The following is a 13,021-nucleotide window of genomic DNA, read 5'->3' on the forward strand; positions in this document are numbered from 1 at the left end:
GTGTTAGAGCCGAGGCCAGAGCTAGGCAGCTGTTGGTTTTTTCCACTTCTCCAAAAACCAACCTGGGGATGAAGTAGTTCACATACCGCAGTATTTCTCAAGCTTTGGTGTGTGTAGAACCTCCAGGAAGCTTATAGAAGCACACTGCTTGGTTCCTTCTCAGAGTGTCTGGTTCAGCAAGTCTGAGGTGAGGCTGAGAATTTCCATGTGTAGCAAGTAGGTGGTCCAGGGACTAGACTTGGAGAACCGCCGACATATCTTTTGTCCTAATTCTCAAAATAGTCCTATGGGCTGGGCATTATATCTGTTTTATTGTGGAGGGAATCAAGATCAGAGGTCGTGACTAGCTCATTCAATATCCTTCCACTCTAAGCAGTGGAATTTGTTTTAAATTGAGTCTGACTCCAAAGCTTGTTCTGACCCTGAAGCTTATGCTTTTTTTTTTAACTCACCATAAAGCATGGGCATTTATTCTCTGGCAGAGGAACAAAGGTGGTCAGTGTGTTAGTAAGCTTTCCATTCCTGTGACAGAATACCTGAAACAAGCAGTTGAAATGAAAGAAAGGTTTCTTGTAGCTCACGTTTTCTGTTCGTGATCACTTGGCCCCCTCGCTTTGAGCCTGTGGCGGGGTAGAACGTCACACTGGGGAGCACATATGCAGAGTAAGCTGCTCACCTCTCGGTGGTCAAGAAGCAAAGAGAAAGCAGGGCTAGGGTCCTAATATCCCCTTCAGGGGTGCATCCCCAGTTACCTAATTCAATGCAACTTCCTTCCAACAGGCCCTACTGAGCAAACGTCCCACCATTTTTTGGTAACCCAGCCTTCAATATATGGCCTTTGGGGGACATTTAAGATCCAAACCATAACATTTAGGGTCTGTTGAGGGCAGCAGTGGTGGAGAGGATCAAAGGGAAGACTTCCTTGGAGAAGGGAAAGCCTTCCTGCTAGTTTCTACCACACCCTCTCCCAGCTTGCTGGCTGCCAGGCCTCCCCACACACAGCTGCCGTGTCTGACTCATCACACCCCTACCATCCGTGTTCATAGGTTCCCACTTTCCTCTGCCTCTGTAGGCTCACTCCCTGAAAGTGTCCTTGCCTCTTTCAGTAAGTGACAGCCGTCCCCATCTTGCTCTGCTGCACTGTTTTTCTCTGTAGGATGTCCACTGCCTTCTTTGTCTAGAGAACTTCTTGTCCTTCACACCTCAGCTCCTTTGATCACCTACCCACTGTGCCCCTCCTGTGTCTTCCCCAGATTACCCTGGCCTACCTACCTCTTTCATAGCTCTTGTGTGTACTGTAGTGCAATTATCTACTTACTGATCAACTTCTGTTGTCAGTTTCTGGTTTTGGCCAACTTTTATCTCTGAGTTTTCAAGAGCAGTTACAATACCTGTTGCAAAGTAGGGCAGTGGTTCCAAAACTTCTCTGCAGGGTAGAAGCACCTGCCAATTTTTTAAAAATTCCAAAGCCATTGGCATTCCAGACTAAACAGTTTTGGATTTTGGAGAATTTCAAATTTTCAGGTTAAGAATGCTCAATTTGTGCCAGATGTGGTGGCTCATATCTGTAATTCCAGCACTCAGGAGGCTGAGGCAAGAGGATCACCACAAGTTTGAGACCAGCCTGGGCTACATAGTGAGTTCAAGGTCGGACTGAACTACATAGTGGAACCCTGTCTCAAGAAACCAAACATAAATAAAGTAAAATAAAGTAAAAGAATGATTAACTGGTAGTCTATGTAAATATTCAAAAATATCTGAAATCAGATACACTTGACCCCAACCATTTCAGATAAGGCACACTCAACCTGTACCATAGACTGGGTAGTTTAAATACAATAAGTATTTGTCTTTTACAGCTCTGGAGGCTGGGAAGTCCAAGATCAGGGTAAGTCCATTTTGCTGTCTGGAGTAAGGATCTGCTTTATCATTGGTGGTGATACCAGTGATATTACTGTGTCCTCACATAGTAAAAGAGAACTCTGATCTCTCATCCCCTTATTAAGTGATAATTTTATTCCTGAAAGCTTTACCTTTGTGACCTAATCACTTCGCACAGACCTCACTCCTAATATCACTTTGATCATTAAGGTCAATACAGGATTTGGGGGCAGACACAAACATTCAGGTCACAGCACAGACAAAATTTCTAACTTATAGAAACCACAAGATAATGACTTTTTCTTATTTCAGTCTATTCGTGTATTACACATTCCTAATTAACCGGTTAGTTCCTCATCCCTTCAAGTGAGAGAAATTATTGATATTTCCCTCTGCAGAGCCATGCAGTATAGCACGCGGACAGCAGAGGGAGCATTTGGACCATTTTCTGCTCTGGTTGTGCAATTTTGCTCGCTAAAGCAGTGAGCAGACCCAAGGTTAGGCCAGAGGAAACAGACCAGTCAGGAAATAGGCCAATCAGGAAATACTCCAACCACCTCAGGCCTGCTCCCCAGGGTTGAGATATGGTGGCCCCAAGGGACAGCGAGCACTGGGACCCAGCTCAGAGCACCCTCCTGCCTCCTGCTGCAGAAAAGCCCAGGGAACAGTTGAGTCCTGCTTCATTGGCAGTGAAGCAAGCGGCTGGGTGGTCTTGGATACAGCTCCTCAGCGGCCAGAGGAGTTCCTGCCCTTGGTTTGAGCAAAGCCCTGCACTGGGATGCTATGGGTGTGAGGCCCCCTGGGCAAGGTTCTCTTCGGAAGAAAGGGGCAGAGGGCCTGGCCCAGGTGGCAGATCTTGCTTCTCTTGCTGTCTTGAGCACAGCCCAGCCCCCAGCCCTGCCAGAACCCTCTTCCGTGGCCGCCTCATGGCCAACCCCTGAGTGTCTTCTGCAGGGGGGCAGCTGACACCTGTGTTTCGTGACTGAGGCTGTGGGACCCTTCATCAGGCTCTGACACCACCGCCTCCCCCACCAGCAGACCCAGCCTCAGCCCCAAAGTCTGTCAACTAGACCTGCTCGAATTGTAGAAGTGCTATGTGGCCAAGAGCCCTACCTAAGAACAGCTGGTCAGCTAATAGGGTCCACACTGCAAGCAGGGTCCTTACTTTTAATAGGAGGCAGGGGAGGTGACTGACATCTGAACACATCTCTACCTGCTTTTGGTTTCCTCCAGAAACAACAGAAACCCCTCAGGAGACTTGTTTCCTATGAGTCAGGGACCAAGGGAGTCAAAGGCCTCTGGGACTTCCGCTACATCTTCCCAGCCAAAGGCACCACTATGCAGGGGATGAAGGAGAGGGACGAGTATGTCGTGGATGGGTGTGTGGTGCAGATCATCAGAGAGGAGAGAGGGTAAAGTTAATGTACCCCGGGAAGCCCTGGAAATGAGCTGGGGCTATGGACCCAGAGAGGAAGCACCTCTAAGAGGTTTGTGGACATGCCCAGGAGGCCTGTTGTTTCATTTGATGTACTCTGCTTAAGCATTTATACATTTTAAGGCACACACATGTATACAAATATGTGTGTGTGTGATATAAAGTACTTTTGATTTCTTTGTACGACAGGGCATTTTTAATTCTTTGAAAATTGTGCCTATGGATAGATTTTAATTATGGATTTCAGCAATGTAAAGGGGTACTCACACATTTATTATACAGTGGGGGCCTTGGGCTGATGGTGTAGAGAACCACCGCTGTTGAAAGATAGATGATGGCCCCAGCTCACCCCTTCGCCATCCTGTTCCATAGTAGGAGCATCTTTCTTAGGCTCCCAAACCATGCTGTCGTCATCACTACATAGGTCTGATTGGAAAAGGTAAAGGTAGGCCTCTGGCCTCTAGTTAAGTACATGTCCTGAGCCTATGCTTGTGTCAGCCCCAGGGTCAGGCCACTCTGATGCCAATCTTTTCTTGGGTATCTACTCTCTGTTCTGCTATCATCTCTGGTTCTAAGAACAATCTTCCAAGAGCCACACCTTCACTCCACAGGGGAATTAACTGCAGCTCAGAGAATTTGAAAGCCTTATTCCCAACAGCTCAGCTGGCAGCAGCAGAGATGATCCATCCCATTGGACTCAAGGCCATGCTTATCACACTATGCCTTGGTGGTTCTAAGACCAAGCCTGGCCCTGTCAAAAACAAGTCTGATCACTGGGTTATCGTCACAGTGTATCCCAATGCAGATTTTTCCCTCCTGATTCTGGCCCTGGGCCCCTGGCTCCCTTGGTCCCTTCCTAAATCACAGGTCTAACAGTGAGCTAATGCCCCCATCCTTGGGCATTAGCTGACCAAACACAGCTCTATCTGCCCAGCAAATCACTTTTCTCTTCTGGATGCTTCATGTTGTTAGTGGAGAATAACATTAATAACCCTATTAATCCATATGAATTCTTTCTGTTTGCAGAATTTTCCTATCACACAGCAGGTATTCAATCAATGCTTAATAAATGAATGCTTTGAAGGACTTAGTGTCTGCCTGGCATAATAAAGCTAAGCAGATGCAAGGAATGGTGCTGTAGCAGTATGTCCATGCAGCAAGCAGTGATTAAGCACCCTCACATGGAAGGCGTGTGCTAGATGCTGGGAGGACGCTACAGTACACAAGCTGCAGAGCACCTCCTCAGGGCACCACCGGCCTTTCTCTCTCAGTTTCAAGGCGCATAGAGTAAAGTGGAGCCGTGGGCCTTCCCACTGGATGAGCTGTATCCAAACTGTGAAGCTCCAGCCTTATTCAGGTGGAAATGCATAGTGCAGGTAAAATGAAAACGGCTCTGAAAGTGCTCACTGAGAATTTGGAACAGTCCCTTCTAGCCAGGAAAGGAAGTGGGGCCCTGAGAGAGTAAAAGTGGGAGAGTCAAAGCCTTGGCAAGAAACTGGTCACATGTACTTTTAGAAAAAAAAAAAAAAATCCAAAAAGGAACATTCTAGAATATCTATGTGAGATGTATGAACGCCTCCATCCTAGGCACACCCTCCTTTACACCCCTGGTCTAGACAGGCTGTTCTTCCTTGAAGTAGGTAAAGCAAAAAAATAATTAATTAATTAAAACCAGAATAGAGTCTTCCTCTGCCCATCCTGAAGATGGTTCCAAAAGGAACGTGTTTAGAACAGCGTGCAGCCCACTCCTCCATGTGGTCTCTTGTGAGAAATGCCTGTGCGTCCTTACCAAGAAACAAACTCACCCCCGACAACAGACCAGAATGCACGCAGCTTCACCTGCTCCGCAACAGTCACACAATTGATTTTTTTTCTTCCCTCCCGACTCCCTCCGGACGGTGGAACTCAGTTAGCAACCTCCACTTCCTGTTCTCCAGTAACCCTATTTGGTGAAATTGGAATTAGGAGTCTAATTCAATGCAGCACAAAGCCCAATGAGATTAGCTTTATGGTTTCAAGACCTGTGCTAGGAAACAGTATCCCGCGTTCTCAATTCCTCTTCCTAAAATTGACACACAACCAGAGAGGAGGGGAAGTGAGGACACATCAGCCCGGCTCCTGGGCCCTCCGCCGCTCCGAATATGTTCAGTCCTAGATGTCTGAGAACCTAGTCTGTGAAGCTTGACCTGTGTCTGTCTTTAAAAAAATGAGTAAGTCCTAGATTACTTCTCCATATAGCGTAAGAGGAAGGTGACAAACTTAGCCCAAACACAAACAGTTTGAGTACATTCTTTAGCACCCCTAAGCGGTGAGCAGAGCGCAGCTTCTACTCGGTATTTAACGTAACCTTTGCTGGGCCCTGCCTTCGAGGGCATCCATGACCTTGCACTTGCCCAGGCACCACACTTAGAAGGGCTGTGTACCCTGCTGTTGTAGTCTTGAAATTCTTACTAATTTTTGAGCAAGGGTACCCCACACTTTCACTGTGCTATACCCTACCAAGGGTATAAGACCAGCCCCATCCTCACCATAATTCTTTTGTCTGGTAGAGCGTATTGTTCATCCTATTTCTAAAATGGGAAGCTGGTGATCCTAGTGGGTAACTCAGTAACGCACTCAAGGCCATATGGACTGGTAATAGCCTCTCTGGGGTCAGAAGCCAGTTCTCTCCTGTGAGCATGCTCTGTTCGGACTGGGTGATGCTGCCCTCTTGGCTTAGCTATTTACCTCAAGCCAGGCTGCCTCTCTGAGTTAGAATATTAATTCTGGACAGTTGAAGTTGGAGTGCATTGGCAGGTGGCTTTCTATCCCCCAGTAATCACCAAGATAATTATTTTAGCTCTCTAAGTAGTTTTGCATGTGGAGTATTTATTTTCTAGCAAAATGTTTTTCAGCAAAATGTAAATTTTGTTTTTGAAACCCAGGCAATCGTTTTATCCTCACATGCTTTTAAATAGCATTAGAGATGTCGACACGAAGAACACTGGCTCTGCAACAAAATCACATTTCTTCAGAAGATGTAGTGATTTAATAATTAAAACAATATCCATGAAATATAAATACTAGGTATTCATAAATAAATTAAATTAGATTGTGGCTGTTAAGAGCCAATTATCATGTAAGATATCTCCAACAGTTGAAAGAATGAGAGCAGAATATTAATTTTGACATTCTCTATAGGCCATGATTATAAATTGCTAAAATGGTCTAAGAGGTTATGGAGTCTTATTGAGATTTGAGATGGCCCTTAAAATATTCATTGCCTGTTAGAAACTAGTTGTCTTGATTGATTTTAGTTATAATTCCGTTCTATGTTTACCAGATGGGAAATGGAGGGGCGTTGAGGAACTGAAAAGTCTGTTCTACTTAAGAAATAATAATAGTAGTAAGAATGGGGGCCCCAGGAGCAAGAAGTGCAGATGGAGCTGCACAAAACTAGATTTGAATAACTTCAGTCTCACCACTTCGTAGCTCTGCGGCCTTGAGCAATCAACTTCTAAAATGTCCTCAGGTATAGAAAAGGGTCCTCATGAGGAATGAGTGTGGAAAGCACAGAGTAGAGGGTCTGGCCCTAAGCAAGGAAAAAGTAAAAGTTCTTAGGAATATAAGTTAGTTCTCCTGTCACAATGGGGTATACTGAAAGGTGGCAGAAGATATCACTTTGTTATCTCAGTTATTATGCATTAATTTTGATCTTTAGGGCTGTAATTTTTTTTTTTTTCTTTTGAGACAGGGTCTCACTGTATAGTCTAGGCTGGCCTGGAATTCACAGCGATCCTCTTGCCTCAGCCTCTTGAGCCCTGGGATTACAGGTGTGTGCCACCACACCCCGTAATGTGGCATTTTATTCAGCACTAACTAGAGCAATTATTGGCCTATTCTTAGTGGAAAGCAGGTGAATGTTTACCAAACAACTCTAGGCAGCAAGGGAGCCAGCAGGACCTGGTTTGGAGCACTTGACAATTTCCATGGTATGGAAATGCTCCCCCCAGAGCCAAGCTACTAAGGCTATGTCACCAAACATGGAGTTGGGGATAGATGTGCCCACTCATTTCTCACAGCCTGAAATGACTCAGCACCCTCACACTACTGGTACTTTCCTACTTAGGATGGATGGAAAGTGTGTTCTCCTCCTGTGTCTGTTATATGATCCACAGTTGCACAACCCTGGGCAATTCAACTTTGCCTGAGCCTCAGTTTCCTCATCTGTCCCATAGAGTATGCAATTCCTGTGTGGCATGGCTCCTAGGACTCATGTGACAACGACACAAATAGAACACAAGAAAAACTATTAAAACTGTGAAACACAATGGAAATGAGAATAATCGCTAGTGCTGTTGATACATAGATGACTACTATAGTTTTCAGAGTGGTTTTGTCTCACATAAAAGGTCTCAAGGCATCCAAGTCCTTTGTCTTTTGATCTACTGCTCCGTCGGGCCTTGGAGCTCCTGGTTTATTCACTCTCATCCTTTTCTCCTTTGTGACCATTTAGCTCACGAAAATCACTTGAACAGTTAACCAGTTAGGCTCTTTCCAGCCTCAGGAAACAAAGCCTGGCTCCTGCTACTTGCAGCTTGGTGCAAAACCGTGAAGGAGTCTAAGATGTCTCCAAAGCGGGTGACCCGCCACGCCCCGAGCACAGGCGCAAGGGCTCCTTCCTCCAGGGCCGTCCTGGTGACTGGTCACTTTGCTTTCCCCTCAGCCACAGAAGTCCATAGTTCCTGACTCTATTCCCTGTGTTAATTACAAAACCCTGCTTCCCTCTCTCTCTGCCTACTCACCTGCCCTCTGCTCCGGCTGCCTCTGCTGGGAAGCGGTATGGTGTAGGAGCATGAGTCACACCGCCAGTCCCAGCATCAGCAGGTCCTTTCTCTGTGGTTGTTACATGATCCTCCTGTGCCTCTGTTTCTTTATCTGCAGAAGGGGGTAGTAGATGGAGAATTCTCTTCTGGCTTCAGAGGCACAGATGCCTTTGGCTACACAGTGATATTGCGAGATACCCAGCATGGCAGGTTTCCAGTGAGCAACCTCCAGGAGCTGGTCTTCACCTGAGCAATGTCATGCTTGTGCAGAGAGGTGCTTGAGTCTGTTGGCTGCTGTCTTTCACAGCAAGGGGTCCTTTCTGAGCTTCTAAGAGGACAAAGTGGACCATAGGCATGTCGGGGGGACATAGTCCATGGCCGGGCACAGGAAGGTGCTTGGGAGTATAACAGGAAAATACAAGGAAGGTTTTCTTATTTTTTCACCAGTGGATATTTGATTTTAAAATCTATTCTTCAAAGGCTGTGCTGATTGTCAACCTTTGCCCACTCTGGCGCTCCTAAGGGGCCTGCTCCCTTCCTAACAGCCCTAATGGTGCCTGTGAGGTGCAGGGTGGGGTAGAGGTAGAATAGCCTCCAAGGGGCATGGTTAGTTGATAAGAAACAGCTTCTTCATTTTCCTTCAGGGAAGGCATTTAAGAATGTGTTTCCAAGGTTCAGCTGCTTATCTAATAACAATAATAATTACCTTAATGTTCTCCAATAGGGGATTAGTTAAACAAATTAGGGTACATCCATGGTACACGATGCAGCCATTAAATTAAATGAAGTAGAACAGCACACTGTATTTCATTCATTGTTAGACCACTTGAAATCAGTACCATGTGGATGGCTTTGTGACCATTGCATGAGAACGGGGTTGGGGGTAAGGATTTTGGAGCTCAAAAGGCAGTGCCCAGTTGCAGCTTGAATTAAGTCATGATATGACAGAGCCAAAGCTGGATGGGAGCCCACGCTGCATTTTCACCCTGGCTGCCTGAAAGAGACAAGAGATGACCCAGCACACGTGAGTTTCCTGGAACACCATTGGAGAGCCAAGGGGACGCCACAGAGATGAGGCTGGGCCAGATTCACCATTTCTGGGAGAAGCACACTTCAGAACTGGATGTTCAAGTGGAGGACAATTATGAGTCACTAACCTGTGGAAGCTTCTAGGGCTCCCTGTGGCCAGTCAGGCTGGTTCAGGGCCATTAACAGCTGCTGTCTTGGGGATTTAGCTGCCACCACGGGGCTGACCATCCGGGGATGGGCCTCTTTGCACTGGAATGGAGAGGATTAGGAGGGAGCTCTGTGCTGGAGAGCAAGGATGAGGCTGAGGAAGGGCAAGTTCTGTGCTACAGAAACAGCTGGACAGGCACCAAAGCAGACAAGCTGCCTCCCTCTGGAGCACTCACAAGGCCCTGCCCAAAGGGAGTTGGCAGTCTGGAGCTGTGTGGGAGGTCACTTGTGGGCATGTCACCTTTGATGCTCTGACATGAGCATATGGCATGGTAGATAGCAGCTGGGACAGATATGTTGAATTTATAACCTCATGGCAGGGACTTGGGGAACATTGATGTCTCCCAAAATATCACCGTGTGCTTTCTGCCTGGGACCCCAGAAAAACACTGAGCAGGCTGAGCTGCTGCTCCAGTGGCCTCTTGGCCTGTTCCTTCTGTTCTCACAAAATGCTGTAAATCATGTGGTTTATAAACAATGTGAATTTCTTTCTCACAGTGCTGGTGGCTGGAAGTCTGAGCTCAAGGTGCCAGCATGGCTGTGTTCTGGCAAAGGCCTTTCTCTGGGCTGTAGCTGGCTGCTTTCTAGCTGTATCTTCTGGTGGTAGAAGGGTGAGAAAACTCCCTTGTACCCCTTATGAGGGCATTGATCCCATTCATTAGGATCTAATCACCTCCCAAAGCCTCCACCTCCTGGTACTACCATCTTGGGTATTACAATTTCAACATATGAATTTGGGGGTATGAATACTCAGGCTACAGCAAATAGTATGCAGCCAGGGGTGAGTAAACAATGGAGTGCTGGTACCAATCATTACACTGAACTGCCTGCTATGGGGAGTGCAGGAAGGAAGTGAGCAGCTCAGTAAATCACTAAGTCCTGTGCAGTCTTAAGGGGAAGAGGATGTTTCCATCTTTTGAAAGGAGAAGTGTTGGACTTATAAATGGATCCCAGACCTAAGGTGTCCAGATAGGCCTCAGTCAGAGCCAAGGGCAGGTGTGGATCCACACTCTGAGGACAGATCTCCAATATTCCAGGCCTTGGTGGGTGCAGACAAACAGGCTCCAGACCCAGGACATTCAAGCAGTGGGTATGAACCTTTAATGTGTCCCACCTAGCAGAATAGAATGGAAATTCTAAGGACTTTTGGAACTATCTTAAAGTCCCCCTATGTTACATGTATTTTGACAAATGGGACATTTAAGGGTATGTGCACCCCATATTCCTCTTCCTTACCAAAACTAAGGTATTGAAGCTTGAAGGGGCAGACACTGAAGGACCTCACAGAAACTTTTGTTCTCACAGTACCGTTCTGTCCTCAGCCTGAGTACGCGAGCAGGAGAGGGGAGGCTCATTCAGGCTTCAGCCCGAAGTGCCCAGAGTTCTCAGAGAAACATTAAATGTGATCTGAAGGAGACAGTGACATATGGAAGGGAAGATTTACTTTGTAAATAGGAAGAGGCGATAGGCGGCATCTTTAGATGTGTTACTGTCTGCGTCCCATCGCTATAACAAAATATTCGTCATGGGCTACGTATGAAGAGGTTTATTTAGCTTTCAGTTATGCGGCTTTAAGGGCAGGGCCCCTGCATCTGGCCCGCTCTGGTGAGGGCCCTGTCTCTTGGCTGTGTCACAGCAGGGCAGAGGTGTAAGAACTTACATTACAAAACAGGAAAGCAGAAAGAGAGACTGGGATCCCCTTGGACCTAAAGAGCCCCCTCTCTCAATCTCTCAACCTCTACTACCTCTCAGCCCATCACCTTGGAGACCGTCATCTGACACCTGACATTCAGCGGGGACACAAACCCTATTTCAACTCTAACATCACAGCACTAGATACTGGACCTCTCTGTAGCAAAGTTCGTACAGGGGCAACATGGGCAAAGTGGGACTGGGTGCAACCGATTAGCCAGAAGAAATCTCTCCAGTGTCAGGTGCTTGGCCCTGGCATCTGGAGTAAGCCAGCTGTTTCAATGACAAGTGCCTTAATATAGCCACTTAGCTCATGTGAGCTTTGGTTTGTCTGGAAGATGTGAATGATCACAGCACCCATGTCATAGGGTTTGTGTGAGAGCCAAGTAAAGTCATACGTACACTGCATAGTGTCCACACCTGGTGCCTCATCTTCATGCTGGCTGCTGCTGCGCTGTCCCTTGCTTCTCCCTCCCTGGTGTCTGAATAGGACACAGGTTCTGCCAGCTCCGTTCCTTCCTTTTTCTGAACCTCTGAGGGGTCCCGTGTTGCCAGGACAGTTTCTAGAGCTTTTCCTATGCAGGTGAAGAGAAGAGGAAGGGAAACCAGAACTCATGATGGAGAGATTATTCAGGGAATGTTGGAGAGTGATACAGAGGCTCACTGAGGTAATGTGAGTCAAGTTTGGGTGGGGTGCTGAGAGGGACTCTTTTCTAACAAAAATTCTTCATGAAATTCAAAAATGTCCTAACAAAAACTTGAGTCTTTTAAAATTAATTTTTGGTTGTTGGAGACATCTTGGATACTGCTCAGAGCTGGGACTGTGGGAGATAGTTTTAAATGCATCATGTATTTGTAAATTAAATTGAGGTTCAGAACTAGGTAGGGGTAGCATGCTTCCATTTGTGTCTGTGTTTGCATAGAAACCTCCTAAAGAGGTGCAAGAAATATCTAACAATAGCTTTCTCTGGGATGACAGACTTATTTTTCCTTTACTTGTTTTTCTTTTTTTTTCTGTTGTTTGAGACAGGTGCTCCCTATGCAGTTCAGGCTGCCTTAAACTCACTATGGAGCCCAAGCTGGCCTCAAACTTATGGCAATCCTCCTGCCTCAGCCTCCTCAGTACAGGGATTACAGGGTGTGCCACCATGCCCGGCTCCTATATTTCATTTTATATCCTTTTATTTTACTAATTTTTCCAACCTAGCAACATACCACTTTAACTATTTAACGTTCAAAGAGTGGTCATAAAATACAAATATATGGTGAGTGCTTTAATTTAAAAACCTATTTCTGTAAGACACATTGCTATTAATCCCCTTCAGAATAATCCCCCTCATTCGAACACACCCATCACTCTTGTAACTTTCTGAAGCAGCTCTGGAAGTACTCTTTTGTGAGAATCTTTATAAGATATGATCAAAAATCCAGTGAATGATGCTGCTGAGTACCATCCAATGAAAGGCAGGCTTGTAAAAACAGTAGTTTTTCTTCCTCAATCTTATTACTAGAAGTGGTACTGCGTGACTTCTGGCTGTCCCCCAAAGTCCAATGACTATGGAAGGTAAATGTTTTTAGTTGATTCAGGACATCAAGGCAACCATAACAGCACAACTAGAGACACTCACAGAAGAGGAATTCCAGAGCTGCTTCAGAAAATCATAAGAATAATGAGATAAATGCATTTGAAGTAAGGGAGAGTGTTATGAGGAAAATTAATGGCAATGTATCTTTTACTGTAATAATTTTAAAAAAATTTATACATACACTGTATTCTTCAATCATACTTGATAGGTTAGTGCTTGTTCTTAACAGCCATTGATGAAATACCCATTAAACATCTATGCTAGGGATCTCATAGACACTGCATCTGATCCCCCCATCTTTGTCAGGTTGCTTTCAATATCTCTTATTTTGTAGATGAACAAACTAAGGCTTGAAAGATAAAATGAGTGTGTTGATCAGGGTTCTC

This window comes from Chinchilla lanigera, unplaced genomic scaffold, assembly GCF_000276665.1.
Source record: "Chinchilla lanigera isolate Chin_1 unplaced genomic scaffold, ChiLan1.0 scaffold00068, whole genome shotgun sequence".
NCBI lineage: Eukaryota > Metazoa > Chordata > Mammalia > Rodentia > Chinchillidae > Chinchilla > Chinchilla lanigera.